At 44.7% G+C, this 23,198-nt stretch overlaps 1 long non-coding RNA gene across 1 annotated transcript in view; it reads left to right on the top strand.

Moving 5' to 3' along the window:
- The first annotated feature begins 2,792 nt into the window (after nt 1-2,792).
- LOC307184255 overlaps nt 2,793-23,198 on the top strand; it is a 58,720-nt gene continuing 38,314 nt past the window's right edge. Inside the window, exons 1-2 of the long non-coding RNA XR_013827687.1 lie at nt 2,793-3,496; nt 12,354-12,464. This is a non-coding gene — a long non-coding RNA (uncharacterized lncRNA). The remainder of the gene's footprint in view (nt 3,497-12,353; nt 12,465-23,198) is intronic.

Here is a 23,198-nt window from a genome sequence, read left to right on the forward strand (position 1 = left end):
TGAGAAGCCTTCTAGGACCCTGCCCCCCCACCCCTCCAGGGAGGTTCAAATCCTTCTCATAGAATAAAATGCCCTTTGTAACATTTAGGATGGTATTCTATAATTGACTGATTATTTGGTCGTCTGACTACATCACTAAAGTGTGATTCCTGAAGGCAGAGACTGTGTCTATTTTCACTCATTATTGAATCCCCAGGATTAGCAGAGCGGCTGCATTTTGCAGTTGCCACAAAATACTTGTTGAATGAATGAAGTACCTAAAAGAGTTTTTTTATTTTTTTCCTTTTTATTTGAATCACACCAGGTGTTTTCTTTTCTAACCATTTCTTTCCATTTATACTGTTCTCTAGCTGTGTTGCCTGATCTCCTCCACCCCAGCCCCATCCCCACTCTCTGCCCATGATAAAGTTTTTGAGTGCTGGCCTTGGACTTGGATTTTCAGGTCTTCATTGATGAGCACTACAGGCCTGGATAAAGTGCTTGCTGCAGAACTTGCTATTGCATAAGATTGTATTCTAGATTTAGAAGGTCAGGGAGGGTAAGAAAGAAAAGAAAGTGAGTTGCCCTCAAAGAATTGGGATACAAAATCAAGTCAATCAGAGCAAAGATATGCTTCCATAAAGAGAAATAAGGACTCCAGGACTTACAAGGCCTAACAGTACTGTTATTCAGTAAGGCCTTATTTTATCTAAAAAAGAAATGTGTCCATCTGAGAAGGAGCAACCCATGTAGCATAATAAAAAAGATGTGAGTGTTGATCAGGCACCATCCCGAGGAGAAGGGCCAGCCAGGCCAGCAGGAATGAGAGCCCAGTCCCCCCAGCAGGTCATCTGACCTTTGCTGTGGAAGATGACGCAGCAGGCTACCCAAGCCTGAGATCATTAAACATTTAAGGCAGATAATTCACTCTTCCGATTCTATTTCAAGCTCGTCAAGCCACTTTCTGAAAATTAGGCTCCAAACTGCACAGTTCAAAATGCACAGAACAGAGTGCATTCATCAGGCAAACTCTAGAGTCCGGTGTTCTGGGCGGTTTTGCTTCTAACAGGAATAGTTAAGCTCCAGGTTTTGGAATCAGCCTTTATTTGAACCCTGACTCTACCACTTATATACATATTAACTGTGTGACCTTGGGGATTTCCTTCATTTTTTCCCCCAACTGAAAAAACATGGCAAGGCACTACAGGACTGTAGAGAGAATTAAATGAGACAATGTATGTAATGCACTTAACATAGAGTCTAGCAAATAGTTAATGAAATCAATAAGTTTGCATCCTGATTTTACACTTCGCTGATTTTTAGTCAATGCTGGAACACTGAAAGATGAAATGTTTGACCCCACAAGGTTGAAGACCAAATCTAGACCTTGGGAAATCACCAAGACTCCAGGCTAGCCATCACCTCCTGGCACCTCTCTGTTCCCATGTGTAACATCTATAAAAGGCAACCAGGATTTGGCTTTATCTTCTTGTGACTTTTATTTTCTCTTTTTCTGCCCCTCATCTCCCAGACATACTTTTTTTTTTTTTTTTGCGGTATGCTGACCTGTCACTGTTGTGGCCTCTCCCGTTGCAGAGCACAGGCTCTGGACGTGCAGGCTCAGCGGCCATGGCTCACGGGCCCAGCTGCTCCGCGGCATGTGGGATCTTCCCGGACCAGGGCATGAACCCGTGTCCCCTGCATCAGCAGGCGGACTCTCAACCACTGTGCCACCAGGGAAGCCCCCCAGACATACTTTTGATGTAACTTTAGCTCTACTTTGCTCTCACAGAGTCAAGAATTATTGTCCTATAACAAGGAAGAGGCTCCAAGGCTTGCCTTGATGATTTTTTTTTTTTTTTTCCTTTTTGCTTCATACCACAGACCAAAAGCATCATCTTCTGGAGGGGAAAACGTGTTTTTCTAAGGTCATCCTTTGGCCTGCCCCACTGCCCCACCTGCTCTTGAGGGAAACACTGCAAGGACACATGAAAAGCCACAACATCAGTCACAGATCAAGGCCTCCATCATGCAGGGAATGTGCCCAAATTACAAACAGGCAAACCAAAGTGACTGGCAGATTAAGCAGTTTGTTTTGTTTTTCTGTTCCAGTTATCACACTGCTCTATGACAAAAAATAACAAAGAAACACATGGCAAATTGTTTTTTGGGTACAGAGTCTTGACAGTGTTTTTCGGTTTCTACGGAAGTGCTTACAAAAGTATTTTTCAGCTGTCAGTGGCTGATGCTGGACAGAGCTGTAGAGACTTCTGTCAAACTTTGTTAGCAGTGGCATAATTATAGGGGTTAATTGTCAGGCTAAGTGTGAGGTGCCTTCCAAAAAGACTGCAGTGCCCTCCCCATCCCCCCCTCCAGTTCTTCTAAGTGAAGATAACACAGTTCGAACTTTGAAAACTATCCTTTTATCAACTGACTATTAGACAAGGTTTATCAAGCATCCAGAAAAACAATGATTTGGTCGCTGCCCTCAAAGAACCCACCTACAGCCAATAGAAAATACCAAATATTTTCTCCCTTATATCGTTTCATTTAATTCCCACAACCCTGAGGTAGGTATGGTTATTATCCTCATCCTACAGGAGAAGAAACTAAAGCTAAGGGAGTAAATATTTTGCTCCAAATCACACAGCCAACAAGTGCCAGAGTCAGGGCTTTAACCTGGAATCTCTAAATCCTCGGGTATTGATAGGCACCACTCAGACCAGGATTCCAAACCTTAAACTTGCTGTTCCAGTTCTTCTTATCAAACGAAGCGCCCCTCATTTCACCGACATCATTGACTTTTAGTTCCCCGCTGACCCAGGATGAAGAGCCTGGTACCTCGTGGTCAGGAACGCGCTGTCGGCGGTGCCTGTGCCCCCAGCGGGGCAGAGGGACCAGTGCGCATGCCTGGGCTGGGGAGCGCCGGACCCCCGGGGTCTGCGAACGAAACCTGCAGCAGTTCCCTCAGCACCTCCCACCGGGACCCCTCAGAGGCTTGCCCCCGAACGCCCAGGCCAGCACCCGCCTGCTCAGGCCAGAAACCCACGAAGCGCCGCCGGCAGTCAGATCCCGGGCCCGCCTCCAGCTGCGAGGCCCCGGCGGGCGCTAAATGACGGGCAGATGAGAAAGCAGCCCGGGGGGATTGAGGCGCCGTGGGCCGCGTAGCCGGGCGAGGGCGCAATGCGCGGCCGCGACGTGCGCAACGGGCTGACTAGCGGTGTCTCGGGTGGACGTGGCTCCAACCGAACGCCGCCCGGACGGCCGCGTGCAGACCCGAGGCCCGGGCCCCCGCCTCTGGCTGACGGCCCCGCGCTCCGCGTTCACCGCGCGCTCGGGCTCAAGCCCGCCTCTCGGCCGCTTTCACTTTTGCTTTCGCTTTCCTGCCGAGAGTGTTGAGGAAAATGAAAGTGGCGGTGTCCAACAGCCGGCGTATCAGCCGTCGGGGCGAGGGGCGCAGGGTACAGGCGGTGGGCCTGGGGCTAGCGAGCTGAGGCCACAGCCCGCGCCCGGCGAGGTAAGCGCAGCCCTTTCGTGGTCGCCTCGCGGGCTCCTCCTTGCGGACCGCGCGGGCGGGACGCCAGGCAGACGTTGGGCGAGGGCCGGCCTGGCCGGGGGTTCCTGCGGCGGGGCTGGGAGGGCCTGAGATGCGGTACCGCTGGGCTCTTGTGGCTCTGATCCTCCAGGCAGGGCTGGAAGCCCAGGGCGGGGTGGCGGGGGGCTTGGACAAACGCGCCAAGGATCTGGCTGCGTGGGGTCGAGGTGGGGCGGGGGCTAGCCAGGCCACCGCTCCCATCACACGTTTTCTTTTTGTAGAAGGCCGACACCCACCCCACCCCACGCCTCCACCGAGTTTCTGTAAAAATCAAAGTGGAAGGATGTATGTAAAATGCTGAGCAGAATGTCTCACCTGAGCCCAGCAGGGAGGAATTCATAATTTACGCCTTCTTATCTCTATCAAACTCCTCTGCTTGGGCACGCAGCCCCATACCTGGCTTGTTCGGCTACGTTTTTCAGATTTGGTGTACTTGGGCGCACCTGGGGTGCCTTTCAGGTGTTCCCTGAGCTGGCAAGCTTGCAGCTCATCTCCCTTGGTCGTAGGCATGGAGAGTAACTAGGCCAGGATGCCGCTCCCTCCCCAAGGCTCTGCCCAGGTGAAAACAGGGGCTGACTCTGCAGGGGCCCCAACCCCAGGGCTGGCAGAAATGGTCAGGGGTGGATGCACTCGGGGACTCAGTCCATCCCAAACAGGACACTTTCTGTCCACTCTGTCCACCAGCAGAAGGGTGAAAGATGAATGCCCAGGTCTTTGCCCTTGGTCATGCCAGCTCAAAATTGGGCTCCACCTCAAGGCTATGGAGACAGCCGCTGCCCTTGGGTGTCCCCCATTCCCTGGCAAGAGAAAATATATATGCAAGGTGCCCACAAGACCAGTTGTGTAGATGGGAGAAGACCCTAAGTGTTAGGAGTAAAGTGACTAAATCTGCAGGCACTTGACTTACTTTGGAGTGATGATGGTTTTTGTAGGCAATACTAAGAGCACCCGCCTTTTACTCAACTTTTGTCTCAGCCTAATCACATGGATCTGAGCATAAGGCCCATTACTGAAAGAACACTTGAATAACCTTAACTTTGAAAACAGCCTTGACAAAACATCAAGGTCCTAATTTTTAAAACATGGAGTTCCCCCTCTGTACACCCCTTCAGGGTGGTGGTGAGTATTTATTGCTTTTAGAAAATACCACCTTTATCATGAGCCAGAAAATCGGATTCTTTGATTTTGTGATGTACTTTCAATGAGCTATTCCTTTTCTTTGGAATTCGTTAATGTCTCTTCTCTCTCCTATTAACTAAATTTAAGCTGAAATGCATGGTTCTCTCCCTTTCCTCTCTTCTGTCTGTGGGTGGAGAGGGAGAGGTTTGTAGTCGACACCATCCACAGCATTTTCACCACCCCAGGTTCTTGCTTCCATGTTCCTGAAAACCGAATGAATCCGCTAAAGACCGTGCAAGCCTCCCTACTACCTTCTTTTCTCGTGGCTTTATTATTCATTGGTTTAGCCACCAGCATGTGATGTACTTTATTACATTTTTCACAAGAAAATGATGCATGGAATTTTATTTTCCTTAGGATCTCAGGCCTTCAAAATTGAATTGCTCATACTCTTCAGTCATGGCACACTATAACCCTTGGTCCATTTAGAGTCTGTCATTTTGTTTCATTTCGTTATTTCCTTTTATCCTCCATTTCTCAACACGCTCCTTCCCGTGCACGCACACTTAGGCAGCCATGGTGACATATTTGTTTGTTTTACAAACTACCTTTCCTTATATCTTCTCAGAAAATGTTTATCTTTGAAATGTATGTCATGTTTTGCTTTTGTTGTACTTATCTAAATAAATACTGCTGTGCTATAAATCTCATACTGTTTCTTTGATTCCCTCAGCATTATGTTTTTAAGTCGAACCATATTGATATATGTAAGTCTGATTCATTAATCCTGGCTGTTGCATAATTTTCTATCAAGAGTGTACACCGCAAGTACTTAACTAGTCCCCTGGAAATAGACATTAAGTGGCCTCCAACTCCTTGCTTCCACAAACAGTGCTGCACCAGATATCCTTTCCAGTGTCTCTGTGTGTTCTCTGGCAAGAATGTCTCTGAGATAGATAGATCCATAGATAGGTATGAGATTGCTAATTCTGGGATACTTGTAGGATGTCTTTTACTAAAAACTGCTACTTTGTGCTGCTGAATGGCTTCATCAGTTTCCTCCCACCAGGAGTCCATGAAGAGTCCCTTTTCCAATGTCTGTCAGCGCTTATTATTATCTAATTTACTAATTTTTTGTCAAACTAGTGGGTTAAGCAGTACTCCATTTCTGTTTTAATTGAGCATCTCATCATATTGTTTTGCCATTTGTGAATTGCCTATTTGTCTCATTACTCTTCTTCTAGGTTTCTGATATTTTCTATCTGGTTTTCATTTTGATCCTTATATATTGGTATGCTCACTAAAATGTTAATCCTTCGTGAAATGTCAATGTTGTAAATCTTCCCGTAGTCTGGTCTCCTATCTGTTAGCTTCATTTATGGTCTCCTTTTTATTATTATTAACAACTTTATTAAGATATAATTTACATACCATAAAATTCACCCATTAAAAGGATACAATTCAGTGGTTTGTGGTATATTTACAGAGGGTGTAACCATCACCATAATCTAATTTTAGAACATCTTTATTACTCCATTAGCAGTCATTCTCCAGTATCCCTTAATATTCCCCTCCCCAGCCCTAGGCAAGCACTAATCTACTTTCAGTCTCTATATACTTGCCTATTTCTGGACATTTCATATAAATGGGATTGTAACAATATGTGGTTTGTTGTGACTGGCTTCATACACTTAGCATAATGTTTTGGAGGTTTATCCACACTACAGCATGTGTCAGTAGTTTGTTCCTTTTTAAAAAAAATTTTTGGCTGCATTGGGTCTTCGTTGCTGCACGCGGGCTTTCTCTAGTTGTGGCGAGTGGGGGCTACTCTTCGTTGCGGTGCGCGGGCTTGTCATTGCGGTGGCTTCTCATTGCAGAGCACAGGCTCTAGGCATGCGGGCTTCAGTAGTTGTAGCACGCAGGCTCAGTAGTTGTGGCTCCCAGGCTCTAGAGCATAGGCTTAGTAGTTGTGGCACATGTGCTTAGTTGCTCCGTGGCATGTGGGATCTTCCTGGAGCAGGGCTCGAATCCATGTCCCCTGCATTGGCAGGCGGATTCTTAACCACTGCACCACCTGGAAAGCCCCAGTTTGTTCCTTTTTATTGCCCAGTATATTCCATCATGTGGATAAACATTTTGTTTATCCATTCATCAGTTTAGGGACACTTAGATTGTTTCTGCTTTTTGGCTGTTACTAATAATGCTTCTATGAACATTCATATACAAATTTTTGTGTAAACATATATTTTCACGTCTCTTGGGTATATACCTAGAAGTGGAATTGCTGGATCATATGGTATGTCTTTGTTTAAACTTCCAAAGTAGCTGCAACATTTTACAGTCCCACTAGCAATGCATGAGTGTTTCAATTTGTCTACATCCTCACCAACACTTGTCTATATTTTTGATTATAGCCATCCTAACAGGTGTAAATTTCGAGCTCATTGTGGTTTTAATTTGCACTTCCCAGATGGTTACTGATATTGAGCATCTTTTAATATGCTTATTAGCCATTTGTATATCTTCTTTGGAATAATGTCTATTCAGATCTACTTGGAAAATTTGATTGTCTTTTGTTATTGAGTTGTGTTATTTATATATTCCTTTTTTTTTCTTATGACCTCTTCTGGAATCATCAAGGTGTCTTTGTCCCCATTCCTTCCTTCCTGCATTTCATTTAGTGACTTGGAATTCTGTATCCTATTAGGAGCCCTCATTAAGTTCTAAGCATAGGTAAACATATTTTCCTATAAATGCTAAAAATTAATCAGAATGTCCAACTTCATTTCAAACATAAGAAACTTTTTAGCATGTTTTTAATCCTCCTCTCCCACAGGCACATACACACGTGTCTGCCTAAGAATTATTGAAATAATCTGGAAGCTTCCTATTGTTATTAACTCTTCATGCTTCAAAATACGCTTTTATTTTTCTATTTTAGAAGTCTTAACAGTTGCATTAATCTGTAACCTATTTGTGCAGTTGCTCATTACACCAAGATAGGAAGGCTTAAACACATGTTTATTTTAGAGTTTTCATTGACTTACTGAAAAGTTTTAGTGTTTTGTGTCTCAGGAGTAATGCCTCTCTGGGTCTCTTATTTCTCAAAAGTATTCTTTGGAATCCATGCTATTCTGATCCTCATTTGACCTTTGCCTGCACAAAAGCATTCTAAAATATTTGCAAATGCTAAAGTCACTTCCTCATGTTTTACTGAGTTTACTTTAGCTTGGTTAAACCAAGTGCAATATCAGTTTGTGTAAATTTACCACTAGCTGAGGTTCATATAATTGCCCTCCCCAGGGTCAGAAACTGGCTGGAGGAGTATGAAAATAGCTTTGAAAATTCAGCTGCTGAATATCTTACACTAAAAAGCTTAACATTTTTGTTTATAACAGTATCTGAGGGTGAAGTAAAGTGGGCACCCTCATAGTAAAACTATGGTAAAACTAACTTGGATGGAGTTTATCAAAACCTTTTTAAAGTGTCCATACATTTTATCCCCGTAATTCTGATTTCAACATGTATCCTAAAACATGTTTGCCTTTGGGCTTATTTCAGGTGGTGCAGGGTAATTCGAGGTGGGATACATTTGCAGCATCATCTAACACTGACTCCCATGGTAAGAAAGTTATTCCTCTGGTCAATTCCTTTCCAATCTTCTGACCAAGGGGAGGAGAAAAATCTCATCTTGGAGCTAATATGTCTTTAACACCTTGTTAAGCCTTCCTAATCTCCCACTTCATATAAAAGGATGAGCAAAGGGATAGCAATATCAACTGTATTTTCGTGACACTGTTGTGTTTTCCATTGTATTTATTTATTGTGACTGCCTTCATTTATGACATTTGATGCTGGTTTTCCATTGACAATAGTAAATAAGGTTTGCTTTTAAAACACTTTTATTTAAGGGCAAAAATGAGTTGATTTAAAGAGAAATGTTAAGTACGGTACAGATGGCATTTAATTATGGCAAAATAATAATATTGATGTATGGATGACTGAAAGGTGTGAAACACAACCCTAAGAAATAATCTGAGCTTCAGACACAGATTTTAAGTGGGGAGGTGTTCTTATATATGGGGCTGTTCTTCCCAGTGTGACTTCCGTTATCATAAAGTTAGAAACCACTCCGTTGTCTAACAATAAGGGATTAGTTAAGTGATTTTGATACCCTGGAAAATAGTGATAGAATAGTGCCAAATCTTAAAGTATATCTACTGACATGGAAAAATTATATACTGTTAGATAAAACAAAGCTGGTTGCAAAAGAAAAATATGCACACTATCCTAATGTTGTTAAAAAGAAAGTGTGTATGTGTGTATGCCTGTGTGTTTGTGTGTGAAAAATTGGAAGAAATATTTACAGATAAGTTATCTCTGGACTGTTGGGAGTACAGGAAATTTTTGGGGTTTCCACTAATAAACATATGTCACTTTTGTCAACAGAAAAACAATTTAAACATATAACTATTTTTAAATTAATGTGTCCTAACCTTAACAGGACTGCCTGGTATTTTGCCATCTGCAGGCACTCCTGGGTCCTTATATGCTCCTAGAATCTAGTTAGGTCCCTGTGGCCTCCTGCAAAGCCATGGGAGGATGACAAGACTTTCTTGCCACCCTTCAGTATCCTCCAGGGTATTTGTCTTGGTAGGTATATATTTATACTTTTGGAGTAAAATAGAATATATCTAAAATCCTAATATCTAAAATAGAATATATCTAAAATAAATCTAAATCCAATAAAATAATTTTTATTGCCTCTTCTTCTCAATAGCCCTTTTAGGCTGGACCAGATTAGGATCCCACTTTTTCAGTAGATCTGAATCATTAAATAGCAATGGAGGAAATGCTGGGAGAGGGTCTCCTAGTTTCTCCTTTATTCTCTTTCTTTAACTTCTGCATTATGCTACTGACCGTGAAATTTCTATATGTTAGATATAATCATGGTTCTGTTTCACCTGGGTTGAAGATAGGTATATTTAAATTTAGATGCCTCCTTTCCAGGATTACAAAATCTCTCTTAGGAAGAAAAAAAGGTTCACTGCAAGGCCTAATGCTTGGCAGAAACAATTGCTGCTTTTTTCCTAGTCGAAATTCCGAGTGTTAGTTCTTAGAGTGTTCCTGGAAATCCCTGGACTCCTTTGTGGGAAAGGGGTTGGCAGGTCCCTGTTAAGTGAGCAGATGGTGTCTCTATCTGGAGGTGGTCTTACAGCCCTGATGCAAGCTTCCGCCTTCTACAAAGGGTGGTAAGCGCTGCCCAGGGTGAGCCAGGCAGGTCCTGAGCCTAAAGAAGGCCTGCTGCTGCATTCCAATAATGTCTGGAACTTGACTGGCCGACTCCTCCCCTCCTGGGGTCCTTCAGCTCCTCTCCACCTCACTGCCACCGCTGTGGTTCAAGCTCTTACATCTCTTGTCTGGATGACACAGTGACCTCCAGCTGGTCCCTGCCTCCCCTTCCCATAACCTCTAGCCTGTGTTTTACAAAAACCAGGGTGTATTAGTCTCCTGTTTTTGCTGTAACAAATGAACGCAAAATTAGTAGCTTGAAACAATCCAAATTTATTATTTTACAGCTCTGAAGGTTTCAGAAGGGCCCTTTTCCTTCTGAAGACTCTGGAGGAGAATCATTTTGCTGACTTTTCCAGCTTCTGGAGGCTTCCTGCATTCCTTGGCTCATGGACCCTTCCTCCACCTTTAAAACTAACAAGTCTTTCTCACACTGCATCGCTCTGACACTCATCTGTAGTTGAATCTCTCTTTGTGTTCCTCTTATAAGGACACTTGTGATTACATTGGGCCCACCTGGATAATCTCCCCATTTCGAGATCCTTAACCTAATCACATCTGCAATGTCCTTTTTGTCATGTAAGGAGATATATTCATAGCTTCCGGGGATTCAGACATCATCATCTTTGGGGGGGCCATTATTCAGCCTACCACATAGTGTAATCTTTTAAAAACACAGGCATCCAACCATCTTACTCCTCTGCCTAAGGCCCTTGTGTGGTGCTCCAGTTCTCAGAGGATAAGGACATCTTGTGGCTGGGAGTGCTGTGCAAGAGCCCACATCCCTTCTCCACCTCCATCTGCCTCCTCTCTCCCCACTCTGCCTCTGGCTTGCTGTCTGTGATCCAGCCTTTGCACATTGTCTGCTTTTTACCAAGGATGCTTGTCCTCCTCCCACTCCATCCCAGGCTTCTGAGCGTCCTAGGATGCCCTCACTGGGACCTGTGCCATTCTGCTATCACAGCTACCATGAGTTAACATCTTTGCATTTATTTGGGTGATCATATGCTTCTCCTGTGTGAGTAAGTAGCCCTTACAGGCAGGGGCCATGTCTATTTTTGGCCCATCATTGCATCCCAGCATAGTGCCTACTTGTGGTAGATGGTTAATAAGCACTTGGAAACGAATGAATAAATAATGAATATTAGCAGCATTGTCATCACTCTCTATCCCCTTTACCCTGCTTTTTCTTCTGTACAACATTTATCACCTCTTCTGTTGTGGCCGCCCTCCACCAGAATGGAAGCTCTGTGAGAGCAGGGACTTTGTCTTTTGTGTCTGTGTCGCTATTCCCAGGTTCTAGAGCAGTGTCTGGTCCATAACAGGCACTTGATAAATATTCAGGGAATGACTGATCTGGAGGATGCTCAGAATCTCTCACAGAGTTTTCATAGTTGACCCTTCTTTGAAATCAGGTTTTATGAAGGTTTTCATTTTAATTATTCAGCCTAACTCAATAATCAGGCAAATTGGCAGAGACCTCCTAAAACATTCACTATTTTTTAAAAAAAAATTTATTTATTTATTTATTTATGGTTGCACTGGGTTTTAGTTGAGGCAGGCGGGCTCCTTAGTTGCAGCTTGCTGGGTCCTTAGTTGCGGCTCCAGGGCTCCTTAGTTGTGGCTCACCAACTCCTTATTTGTGGCATATGAACTCTTAGTTGTGGCATGCATATGGGATCTAGTTCCCTGACCAGGGATTGAACCCGGGCCCCCTGCACTGGGAGCGAGGAGTCATCCACTGTGCCACCAGGGAAGTCCCTCACCTATTTCTATGAGGATTAAATGAGTTAATAAATGTAAGTCATTCAGAGCAATGTCTGGCATATGTGTAAGGGTTTGCTGCTGTTGTTAAGAAATACTTGAGGACTTCCCTGGTGGCGCAGTGGTTGAGAATCCACCTGCCAATGCAGGGGACACGGGTTAGAGCCCTGGTCTGGGAAGATCCCACATGCTGCGGAGCAACTAAGCCCGTGTGCCGCAACTACTGACCCTGCACTCTAGAGCCCGTGCTCTGTAGCAAGAGAAGCTGCCATAATGAGAAGCCTGTACTCCGCAATGAAGAGTAGCCCCTCCTTACCGCAGCTAGAGAAAGCCAGCATGCAGCAACAGAGACCCAATGCAGCCAAAAATAAATAAATAAATTTATTTAAAAAAAAAAAAAAATACTTGAGCCCTTGATCATTTAGAACTTTTACTATGTCTGTCACAACTCTGTGGTGGGGTCCCAAACACAGAACTGAGTGAGTTCTGTTTCTTACACCTGGACAGGCCCCAGGTCTTCCAGCTGCCTGGGGACAGGCCCAGGTTGGGGGCTTCAGGTGGATGATTTGAGCCATAACTTGTGTTTTTTCTGTTTTGCCTGCAGATGGCAGCAGGCCCTGGACTTCCCTGCACTTCAGGCAGTCGTGAGGCCGCAGAGAAACAAGAAAATGGACTCCCTCCTCCTGAGGACAAGAATGCCAGCCACCAGCCATGGGTGAGCTTAGAGGTTGACCAGAGTTTTTCTCTTATTTGTTCTACATTATTTGGGGTTTTTTTTGTGTGTGTGTGTGTAAGAATTGGTGCAAATCACACATGTTTGATGTTGAGGTAGTTTGTTGATTTTCACAGTTTGTTTATAAAAACAAAAAAACAATAGCAGTGAAACCAGAAGTATTACTAGAATGTTGTAGAGGGGATGCAGGGCAAGGGGGCCATCCTCTGCAGTGTGAGTGTGGTGTCCCTTCCCTTCTGCTCCTTGGGCCTGTCCCCTTTTGTCATCCTAGGAGGTGGTACCCACCCAGACAGTCCCTTTAATTCAACAAGTGTGTGGTAAGCCAGAAATATGAGGTGTTCTTTGCGTGGACTTCGTTGGCCTTCTTCCAGTTGCTCATAGGGTGGACTGTTCGTGTACTGCTGGAGAGCCATCCCTGGCCCAGCAGGGCCCAGGGTTTCTGTCTGCTTGCCCTGACTTTGCAGCCCCCTTGGAGGGCTTCTGCATCTGATCTTCCCTCTCATCCCGCAGCTGGTAATTTCACAGCTCTAGTTTATCGATCCTAAGACTCCCCATTAGTGTTGTAATCTGAGCAGTTTGAGTGGAGATTGTTTATATTCTGTTTCCACCCTATTTGTTAGCTTTACCCTCAATAGACACTAATTCTAAGTTTTATATTTGGGAATAAGAGTACTTTCTGTCCTTAACGCTAAGGGCAACTACCCCGCTTATTGGCATTCTAATGAGGGGTCTGGCAAAAGCCTTCCTTGATTATCAGCATCTTGTAGGTTTGGTGGTGTCCTTCCCTTACCTGCAACCCTTTAGGGCCCTGCCTGACAAAGTTTCTCTGACATCTTCCCTCAGTGTCGCAAGTCTTTCTTTGCGAGGAACTTGATGATCCCCACCTGCACCCAGCCTGTGCCAGCTTTGCCACAAGCCTCTGTGCATTAGGCACCACGCTCCACAGTTTACATCTTATTCAATCTCCACAAAAACTTGGTCAAATAATTCTTTTGTTACAAATATGGAAACCAAGACTCAGAGATTAGATTACTCACAGAGCTAAAATGTAGCAAGCCAGAGGGGCAGCCCAAGGTCTCTGTAGCTCTTGCCTCTTATCAGAAAATTAGGCTGACCACCTATGGGTAGAAGATGAATTATATTTGTTCTTATAGACTGAAAAAGGAACAAAGTGAAATTCATGGGAAACCACATTATAATTCCCAAACAACCCCCATCTCTAAATTTACTATCCTAATTTTACACAGTATTCTTTTTCTTTCTTATTGTATTTAACCTGAATTGTTGGCACACACTGGTAAAATTTGCCTTGATTACTGTTTGCCTTATGTGCATCATTATGTGTACCAACTGACGCAAGGTAGTTTAATTGTTCATTTGAAGAACCTGTAACCTCCATAAATTGGAAAAGTTTGATTTCAAAAATTTGAAAATTCTTCCTCTGTACCCAGGAGGTTCAGTGACTTGTTTGAGGATGAAGACACTGACAAACCCTAAACTCCCTGAGCATAACTCTGTCTCAGCCTAGTTCTAGTAACTGAGGCAACCCAAGTCTAAATTGTCAAAATCAACTGTTTTATAAACCAGGTCACTCATAAGTACCTGCTGATACCTGAATGTTTTAAAATCTTACAGTTAAAGCTGCGGTCAGTGAAAGAAAAGCTGTCCTTTGTTCTGTGGGACCTTTCTGAGCACTGCTTTGGGGCTCTTATTCTCAGGCCACTCAGGACAAATAGCCTCAAGGACACATTAACTCTGGATGTTTCAAACTAATAGACTTATACAATAGTCAGTCTCACAAACAACAGTCACTAATTTGAGATTGTGGGGTATTTTTTCCCTGTGTCCTCTTTTTAAAAAAATTTTATTGAAGTATAGTTGATTTAAAATGTTGTGTTAATTTCTGCTATACAGCAAAGTACAGCAATGTATTCAGTTATACATATATATATTCTTTTCCATTATGGTTTATCACAGGATATTGAATATAGTTCCCTGTGCTATACAGTAGGACCTTGTTGTTAGTACACTTTATATATAATAGTTTGCATCTGCTAATCCCAAACTGCCAGTCGTTCCCTCTCCCATCCCCCCTTCACCTTGGCAACCACAAGTCTGTTTTCTATGACTGTGAATCTGTTTCTGTTTCGTAGATATGTTCATTGGTGTCGTACTTCATTTTATTTTTTTAAATAAGGTTTATTTTATTTTATTTTTAATCAATTTATTTATTTTTGGCTGCATTAGGTCTTCATTGCTGCGTGCAGGTTTTCTCTAGTTGTGGCAAGCAGGGCTACTCTTCATTGTGGTGTGTGGGTTTCTCATTGTGGTAGCTTCTCTTGTTGTGGAGCACGGGCTCTAGGCGTGCGGGCTTCAGTAGTTGTGGCACATGGGCTCAGTGGTTGTGGCTCACGGGTTCTAGAACGCAGGATCAGTAGTTGTGGCACACGGGCTTAGTTGCTCTGTGGCATGTTGGATCTTCCTGGACTAGGGCTCAAACCCATGTCCCCTGCATTGGCAGGTGGATTCCTAACCACTGTGCCACCAGGGAAGCCCTGTGTCGTATTTTAGATTCCACATGTGGGTGATATCATATGGTATTTGTCTTTCTCTTTCTGACTTACTTCTCTTAGTATGATAATCTCTAGGTCCATCCATGTTGCAAATGGCATTATTTTATTCTTTATGGCTGAGTAATACTCCATTGAATATACATACTACATGTTCTTTATCCATTCATCTGTTGATGGACATTTAGGTTGCTTCCATGTCTTGGCTATTGTGAATAGTGCTGCTATGAATATATGGGTGCATATATTTTTCGAATTATAGTTTTGTCTGGGTATATGCCGAGGAATGGGATTGCTGGATCATATGCCAACTCTGTTTTAGTTTTTTGAGGAATCTCCATACTGCTTTCCATAGTGGCTGCACCAATTTACATTCCCACCAACTGTGTAGGAGGGTTCCCTTTTCTATGCCCCCATCTTCAACATTTGTTATTTGTAGACTTTTTAATGATGGCCATTCTGACCAGTGTGAGGTGGTACCTCATGGTAGTTTTGATTTACATTTCTCTAATAATTAGCGATGATGAGCATCTTCTCATGTGCCTATTGGTCATGTGTATGTCTTCTTTGGAGAAATATCTATTTAGGTCTTCTGCCCAGTTTTCAATTGTGTTGTTAATTTTTCTTTGTTATTGAGTTGTATGAGCTGTTTATATATTTTGGATATTAAGCTCTTGTCGGTCGCATCATTTGCGAATATTTTCTCCCAGTCCATAGGTCATCTTTTTGTTTTGCTTATGGTTTCCTTGCTGTGCAAAAGCTTATGTTTGATTAGGTCCCATTTGTTTATTTGTGCTTTTATTTCTGTTGCCTTGGGAGACGTATGAAAACATCAGTTCGATCTATGTCAGAGAATCTTTTGCCTGTGTTCTCTTCTAGGAGTTTTATGGTGTCATGTCTTATATTTAGGTCATGTCCTCTTTTTTTAAAAACAGCTTTATTGAGATATATTTCTCACACCATGCAATTCCATTTAAAATGTACAATTCGCTGGTTTTTAGGCTGTTCACAGGATTGTGCATTCATCACCAGAGTCAATTCAGAACATTTTCATTACCCCAAAAAGAAACTGTACCCCTAAATTATCACCTCCCCAATCTCCCCATTTCCCCAGCCCCTGGCAACCACTGATTTACTTTGTGTCCCTATAGATTTGCCTATCCTGGATCATATCAATAGAACCATACAATATGTGGCCTTTTGTGTCTAGCTTCTTGCACTTAGCATGATGTTTTCAAGGTACATCTATGTTGTAGCATGTGTCAGTACTCTATTCCTATTCTTTGCCAAATAATATTCCATTATATGGAAATACCACATTTTGTTTATTCATTCATCATTTGATGGACATTTGGGTTATTTCACTGTTTTGGCTATTACGAAAAATGCTGCAATGAGCATTTTTGTGTACAGGTTTTGTGTGGACTGTGTTTTATGACTTTGTAAGCTTTAGTGACCAAGTCCTGTTTTTAAAAATCTGAGAAAGGAAGAGAACTAAGCTGGTGTTTGAAATTTAAAGGGACAGTTTCTATGTGTAGATGTAGAACTGCATTCAAAAAGATTATCTATCTAATATGAGGTTAAAATCAAACGGTAGTAGATCTAATTCTTCTCCATATCACTTGAGTTTTCTAAGCTCTGTCTTTTAATATTCTTGCTTAAAAAAACACAAGAGGGCTTCCCTGGTGGCGCAGTGGTTGAGAGTCCGCCTGCCGATGCAGGGGACACGGGTTCGTGCCCCGGTCCAGGAAGATCCCAGGTGCCACGGAGCGGCTGGGCCCGTGAGCCATGGCCGCCGAGCTGCGCATCCAGAGCCTGTGCTCCGCAACGGGAGAGGCCACAACAGTGAGAGGCCCGCGTACCGCCAAAAAAAAAAAAAAAACACAAGAAAGAAATATGTATTGGTCCTTAGGTCTCACTTGAAATAATGTAGAATTCGTTTGGGTGGAGGGTTGTGCAAGTACCTTTTTCCAGATGTCTTTAGCAAGTGGGTGGGGGAAGTGGAGGCATGGATCAGAGAGAGGAACAAGGCAGGAGGAGAGTCTGGGGTGATGTTGGTTCAGCTTCGCCAGGGCCTACGCTCATGGTCACAGGGCACTGGGCAGTCATACTTAGTGTGGCTATTGCTTGTTATGTGGGTGATGTGCTTTATAGCTGAGTGCTTCTGTGTCCAGTTTCACTCTGCTTCTGACTCACAAAGCTCTGGTGTTGGGCTGTTGGTTTTTAGTAAAAGCAGGTGTTGGGAAGGATATGTTGAAGGGTGAATCAGCCCCTAAGGGACTCTGAGAGACATGGTCCTAAAAACATTTCCTGGCTGTTTGTTGTGTTTTTTTTTTTTAAACACCAGTTAACAGTTTTCAGTTTAACTGTGTTTTCCTTCCTGAAGTCTTTAAGTGAGACTAGTACTTGTGATTTATTCTATGCATTGTTTTCAGGGAGTTCCTTTACTTGTCAAGTCTGGGCTGGAGGTAGAGGTGGGTTTTTTTTCCACACCAAGTATGCAGAAATAGAAATGATTTGAATTTGTCTCCAATTTATTTTTATATCTTTATTTTCCTTCCCTTGGGTAATAGAGGTCATATTTGGGAGCATTTTAACTGAATTCTAACTTCAGGTGAGTCAGTCAGCAGGAATTTTTATGTATTATTTCATGCCTCGTTGGGGGGGGCATCATAAGAGAAGAGACCCTCAAGGATCTCTTGATCCTTGTGCCCTCAAGGATCCCACATTCTGGTTGGAGAGTCAAAACTTTATTGCTATCTGTTAACATGCAATACTTACACCAGTGAGTGCCCAGAAAAGCCCATGTCAGGGGAGACTTGGTGAAGCTTGCCCCTGGGCTTTGGTAGGCTCAGGTAGGAGAGAAGAAGAAGAAGGCTACAGGTACACAGACGTGAGACAGAGCAGCGGTTTGACAGGGGGTCGGAGGGACCATACCCGGTACACTGGGTTGACTGGATTTTGATGGTGGTGGGATTTGACTGTCAAGCCAAGGAGTTTCACTTTAAATATCATAAAGAATAGGAAGGGAAGACTTTTGAACAGGAGGACAAGCTTACCGTATAAAGTAGGGACGTTTATTTCCATTTTACACCTGAGGAAAGCAGTGTTTTTCAAATACTGTCTTTTCAAAAGATTCTCCAAAATCACATGGCTGGTGGAGGTTGGATCTGCCAGACCCCAGAGTCCACACACACGCCTGCCCCTGCACTGGCCTGCGTTATCTGCAGAGCACAGGCTGGTCTCCGGATCACCAAGGCTTCCCACAACTCCGACCTCATGTGACCCTCTGAATCTATACATGACTGCATTTTTTTGTTAGTGTCACTCCCTGGGCTGAACTCATCTAGGGGAGAAAGGGGACTTTGGGTAAGTCACTTCCCAGCCTATCTGAGGCCCTGGGAAAGCAGGGGCAGGAACCCAGCCAGGCCTTCATGGTCTGCACAGCAACAGTCTGGACAAGTTCCAAGAGCTGCAGAGATTGTCAGGGGAGTTTTGGAGCTACAGGTCCCCAGGCATGTCTTCCCTCCAAAGTGGGAGCTGCAGGGCAGATCGAGATCCGGGCAGGGTGACAGCACAGCTGCAGCCACAACACAAATTGACTCTTGCTGCTACCCCAATCCTCCAGCTCGGGCAGGAGAACGTGAGGACTTGGTTTGTATTGAAGTTTTCCATTCATTCCTTTGTTTATTCCTTTGTAAAGTATTCAGCAAATAGTTAAGCACCTAAAAGTTATCAGTCTGTGGGCTTAGAGCAGCAAACAAAGCAGCCTGCCCTCATGGAGTTTGCAGTCTGATTCCGGAGACAGGCAATACTTTATAGAGTATCTGGGAGCAGTAGGTGCTATGAGTAAGAGTCAAGCAGGGAAAGGGGTTAAAGTGACAGGCTAGTCCAGGAAGACTTCTCGAAGGAGGGGGTCTTTGAGCAGAAATCTGGGTGAAGCCAGGGAGCAAGCAATGTGATTGTCTGTGTTCCAGGAAGAGGGAACACCAAGTTCATAGCCCTGAGTTGGGATTGCTGGCAGAGCAGGAAGGAGGCGGGTGCACCAGGGAGCTAGGAGAAGAGTGGGAGGAGGGGCTGCCCTTGCAGGGCACTGTAGGAAGGTAGGATTTTGTTCTTGGCCCAGCTCTAAGGTGTGGTTGAGGCATTGTTCCTGGCTGGTTGGCCTCTAAATCTGCAGGCCTCGCAGATCCTGCACATCTCAGTATCCTTCTGTATAGACCCTCTTCTGGCAGTATTAACCACCATTTGTTCTGTTGTCTGCAATTGTGAGCCTTATCTGATACAGAGCTTTGCCAGGAGAGAGAGGACCAACTCCATTCAGAACTCAATATTGACCAGCTTTGTAGTGAAATAAAATTTGTTTTTAAGGTTAGAAAAGGTGTATTTGAATATTATGTTAAAATGTTTAAATTCTGGTTGGAGGGGCTCCACCTTGACAAAAAATGGGTCTTTTATCATCACTGTCTCCTCTTCTAGGAGCCAGGAATCCTGGTTCTGTCTCCCTCCTAACCTGCCAGCTGAGGGCCTAAGTTGGTCACCCTCGCTTGACCTTTCTGGTGCCACCTGTAGAATTTGGCTAGTCATGACATTCTTGCTCAAAGGGAAGGAGGGAGAAAAACAAATGGCTAATTGAAGGTCTTTCCCATTTTGGAGGTCTCTGATTCTGTGGACAGATTCCACAGAATGGGCTTCAGGGGGTTAGGATTATACCTTAAGTGATGTCCAGGGGGTTGTGATTTATATTTGTATTTTGCATCCACCCCCCCTCCCCTTTTTTTTTTTTTTTTTTTTTTTGCTTTCAAACATTTTTACAACTGTCTTTGATCTTTATGAAGTAACTCTGTATGTCACAGTGGTGAAAAGCTTAGAAAAACAGACATGGTCCTGAGAGCCAGATCCACCTTTACTAACTGTGTGACTGTGGGCATGTCCCCTAACTTTCCTGTTCCTCCACAGTTTCCTGAAAATGGGAATGAAAATAGTACCTACCTCAAAGGATACTCTGAGGATGAATGTGATGATGCATCCAGCATAGGGCCTGGCTCAGAGGAATACCTCAGTGAGTGGCAGCTACAATGATGATTATATGTAATCATTCCCATTTGACAGGAAGGAAACTCTAGACCAGGGAGGTCAAGTGACTTGCTTAAGGTCATGTGGAGAGTTAGAGGCAAAGCTGGAAATAGGAACCATGGCTCATGGAGTCCCAGGCCAGTGTTCCCTCCCCAGGATTCACTTTGGTCTCCAGGACAAAATGTTAATATACAGAAACAGTTCTGAGTCTAATCCTTTGGCAGCTGGTTCTGGCTATTGTAGGGGATTGGGGGACAGGGCTTCCTCAACACATAGGACCATCATTCTTGGGCATTAAGAGCCCCTCAGGGAGGGTCATCCATGGTAGCAGAGGCAGGGAGCCTCCTTCTTTGTTTTCTAAGAGGCGGAGTGGGGCTGGGGCTGGTGTGCTCCCAGTGCTCCTCTTCCCCATTCCCCACCCTCGCCTGGTGTTGGCCAGACCCTGCACCACCCCCTGCCCCCTCCCCGGGGCAACAGAGACTGAACATGGAGTGGGGAGGGGACAGGTACAGACATGCAGATGGCAGGTGGGTACTCTAGAACTCTCTGTCCCTGAGCAAAGCTGGGCCCTTACTCCTGCAGCAAGCTGATGTGGGAGGAGTCTCCCTAAGACCCTTTAGAAAAAGAAGCCTGACTTTTGCCCTATGGGTCAGGAGTGGCAGATGCCCTTTCCATCTGCCCTAGTCACACTGTCACCTGAGGACTGCTCCCATTGGTCTTAGATACACAGTTGTGGCCCTTGCTCCTAGAAAAGTAGACTTAAGGACTACCCAAGTGGGTTTTCCCAGGGTATGGACAACTCTTAGAATTTTGCTTCAGATGGTATAGCACAGTGGAGAAGTCCACAGTCAATTAGGCCTGGGTTTGAATCCCAGTTCTGCTTCTTTGTGTGTGTACACAGGTGAGTGGGGGGGTGTACTTGGGAAATTATTCAGCTTCTTCACCTCTAAGTTTCTGCATCTGTAAAATGGGAACAAGAACAACCTACCTCACAGATTTGCAGTTTGAATTAAATAAAATAACCTGTGTGAACTGTGCGTGGCCCATGGTAGCTATCTTTTATCATCCTTGTCATTCTTATTAAGCATATCAGTAGGCTCCACTAGTCTGTGGGTGGAAACAGCTTTCACGTGTGGCTCAGCTTCACGTAGGCTGTGCATCTGCCATGACTCAGGAGCCTAGAATGACTGAGCCAGAAAGCTCAAACCTGTCTTTGCTGTACTATTATTTGCAGTCATTTCTGGTAGCTGGGGTGGGTAATCAAGTTTCTGCTGATGTGTAATGCCACGCCATTCATTTCCCTGTTTCTTTTCTGTTTAGTTCAGTGTTCTTGAAAGAAAAAATAGTTATATAGTGAAAATGTATTGAGAGTTTATACTAAAAGTTTTATGTATATTATCTTCTTTAGTTCACATAATGACCAAATGAAGAAACAGAGGTTAGATGAAGCCTAAGCTACACTGCTTTCATGCAGCAGACCTGGGCTTCACAGGTCCAGTTCCATAGTCCACACTCAGCCCTGTACTGCTTCCCTAAACAGGACAGTGGTTGACTTTGGTGGCCTTGAGAGATCAGGTAATCTGGTCTATCCCCCAACCCCCTTTCTGTGTGTCACAGAGGGGAGAATCTGTCCCACTTTAGAAACTTTCCTGAGAACACTGTGGCTCTTCCTTTGGTAGCCATCTCAGGGTCTGTGGGGACAGTGGCTTCTCTCTTAGTTCCCTTGTAGTGTCCTCTTGAGGCCAGCTGTCCATCCTCGAGGGTTGTTCTGTCGAGAGTGTGCTCTTGTCCTCAGGTGGATAAGCAGACAGTGAGGGTGACATTCCACTGGCACGCAGGTGGGGGGGGGTCCTCTGCCGCTCTCGCTGTGGTGCATGGCATCCAGTGCAACTGTGGCCAGACATCGTCCCTGTTCGCCCTCCAGCCGAGTTGCCTGACCACAGCAGACTCCTTCCTCAAAGGTGTGTATCCACCTGGTTCTGGGAGCAGAGGAAGTGGCCTGTGGGCCAACTGAGTCACTTGAGGAGATGAGTGGCCATGTTCAGGATGGCCTGCAGTCCCTGGGGTGACCCAGGTAAGGGTGGATCTGCTGCAGCCACAGCAGCCACTGAAGGCTTATCTAAGGAGCCTTGAAGCCTGAGAGCCAAGATACACCCTGGGGGATGCTTCATTCAACAAGCAGTTATTGAGCACCTATTGTGTGCCTCAAGAGGCCACCTGAAAGAGGCATCAGGCATGACTTGGTGTAGGGCTGTGTCCAGCTCAGAGGGCAGGACCGCCAGTGGCCACCAGGGAGCATCACCACGCTCAGCAGGACCCGAGGCTGGCAGAGAAGCCAGGTTGGCTATGTTGCTGTTTATCTGAGCTGCTTCCATGACAACCAGGAGATAAATACCTGAGGTCAAGCAAATCCTGGAGCAAGATTAGGGTGTCTGCACAGGGTGGGGCCTGTACTGTGATTTGGAGACCCTTAAGTGACCAGAATCTTCTGGGTGGCCTATTCAGTATGTTTAATTAGTTTGTTAATTAATTAATGTCCCACTCTATTCCAGCAAGGATTCAAAGTGGACTCCATTTAGCAGCTATCTTAGAGGGAAGAAAAGTATCCTGAGTTTGCTCTGAGTCAAATGTTGGGGTTTAGACCCCACGTGGGTCACTTACCAGCTCAGCTCCATGCTCCCAGGGCTGGCTCCTTGGGAAGCATGGCCTTTGCTGCCAAAGCTGGTTTGCAGCGTTTCTGTGATCACCTCCTGGTTCCTTTGCAACAAGTGGCCCCAACGTCTTCCTGCCTTGAAGCAAACCACGTGACTTAAGAGAAGCAAATCTGACCTCAATTACCAGGTGCAAATATCAGTCACTGGGAGTAACCAGGAGGCCAGTGTCCCTGGTCGTTTCAGCCTCTGGCGTTAAACATTAAGAGTGCACTGTTCAGTGTGATAAAGGCTGTCTCTCACAGTTTATGATTTCCAGTAAACCAAAGGACTTCAAGGAAGGGCCAGGGACAGGTGAGAGACTCCAGTCCGGGCCCTCCACTGAGCTGGCAGAGCAATTTCTGTAGGAGCAGAGGCCG

Source organism: Stenella coeruleoalba (genome assembly GCF_951394435.1).
Source record: "Stenella coeruleoalba genome assembly, chromosome: 3".
Classification (NCBI taxonomy): Eukaryota; Metazoa; Chordata; class Mammalia; order Artiodactyla; family Delphinidae; genus Stenella; species Stenella coeruleoalba.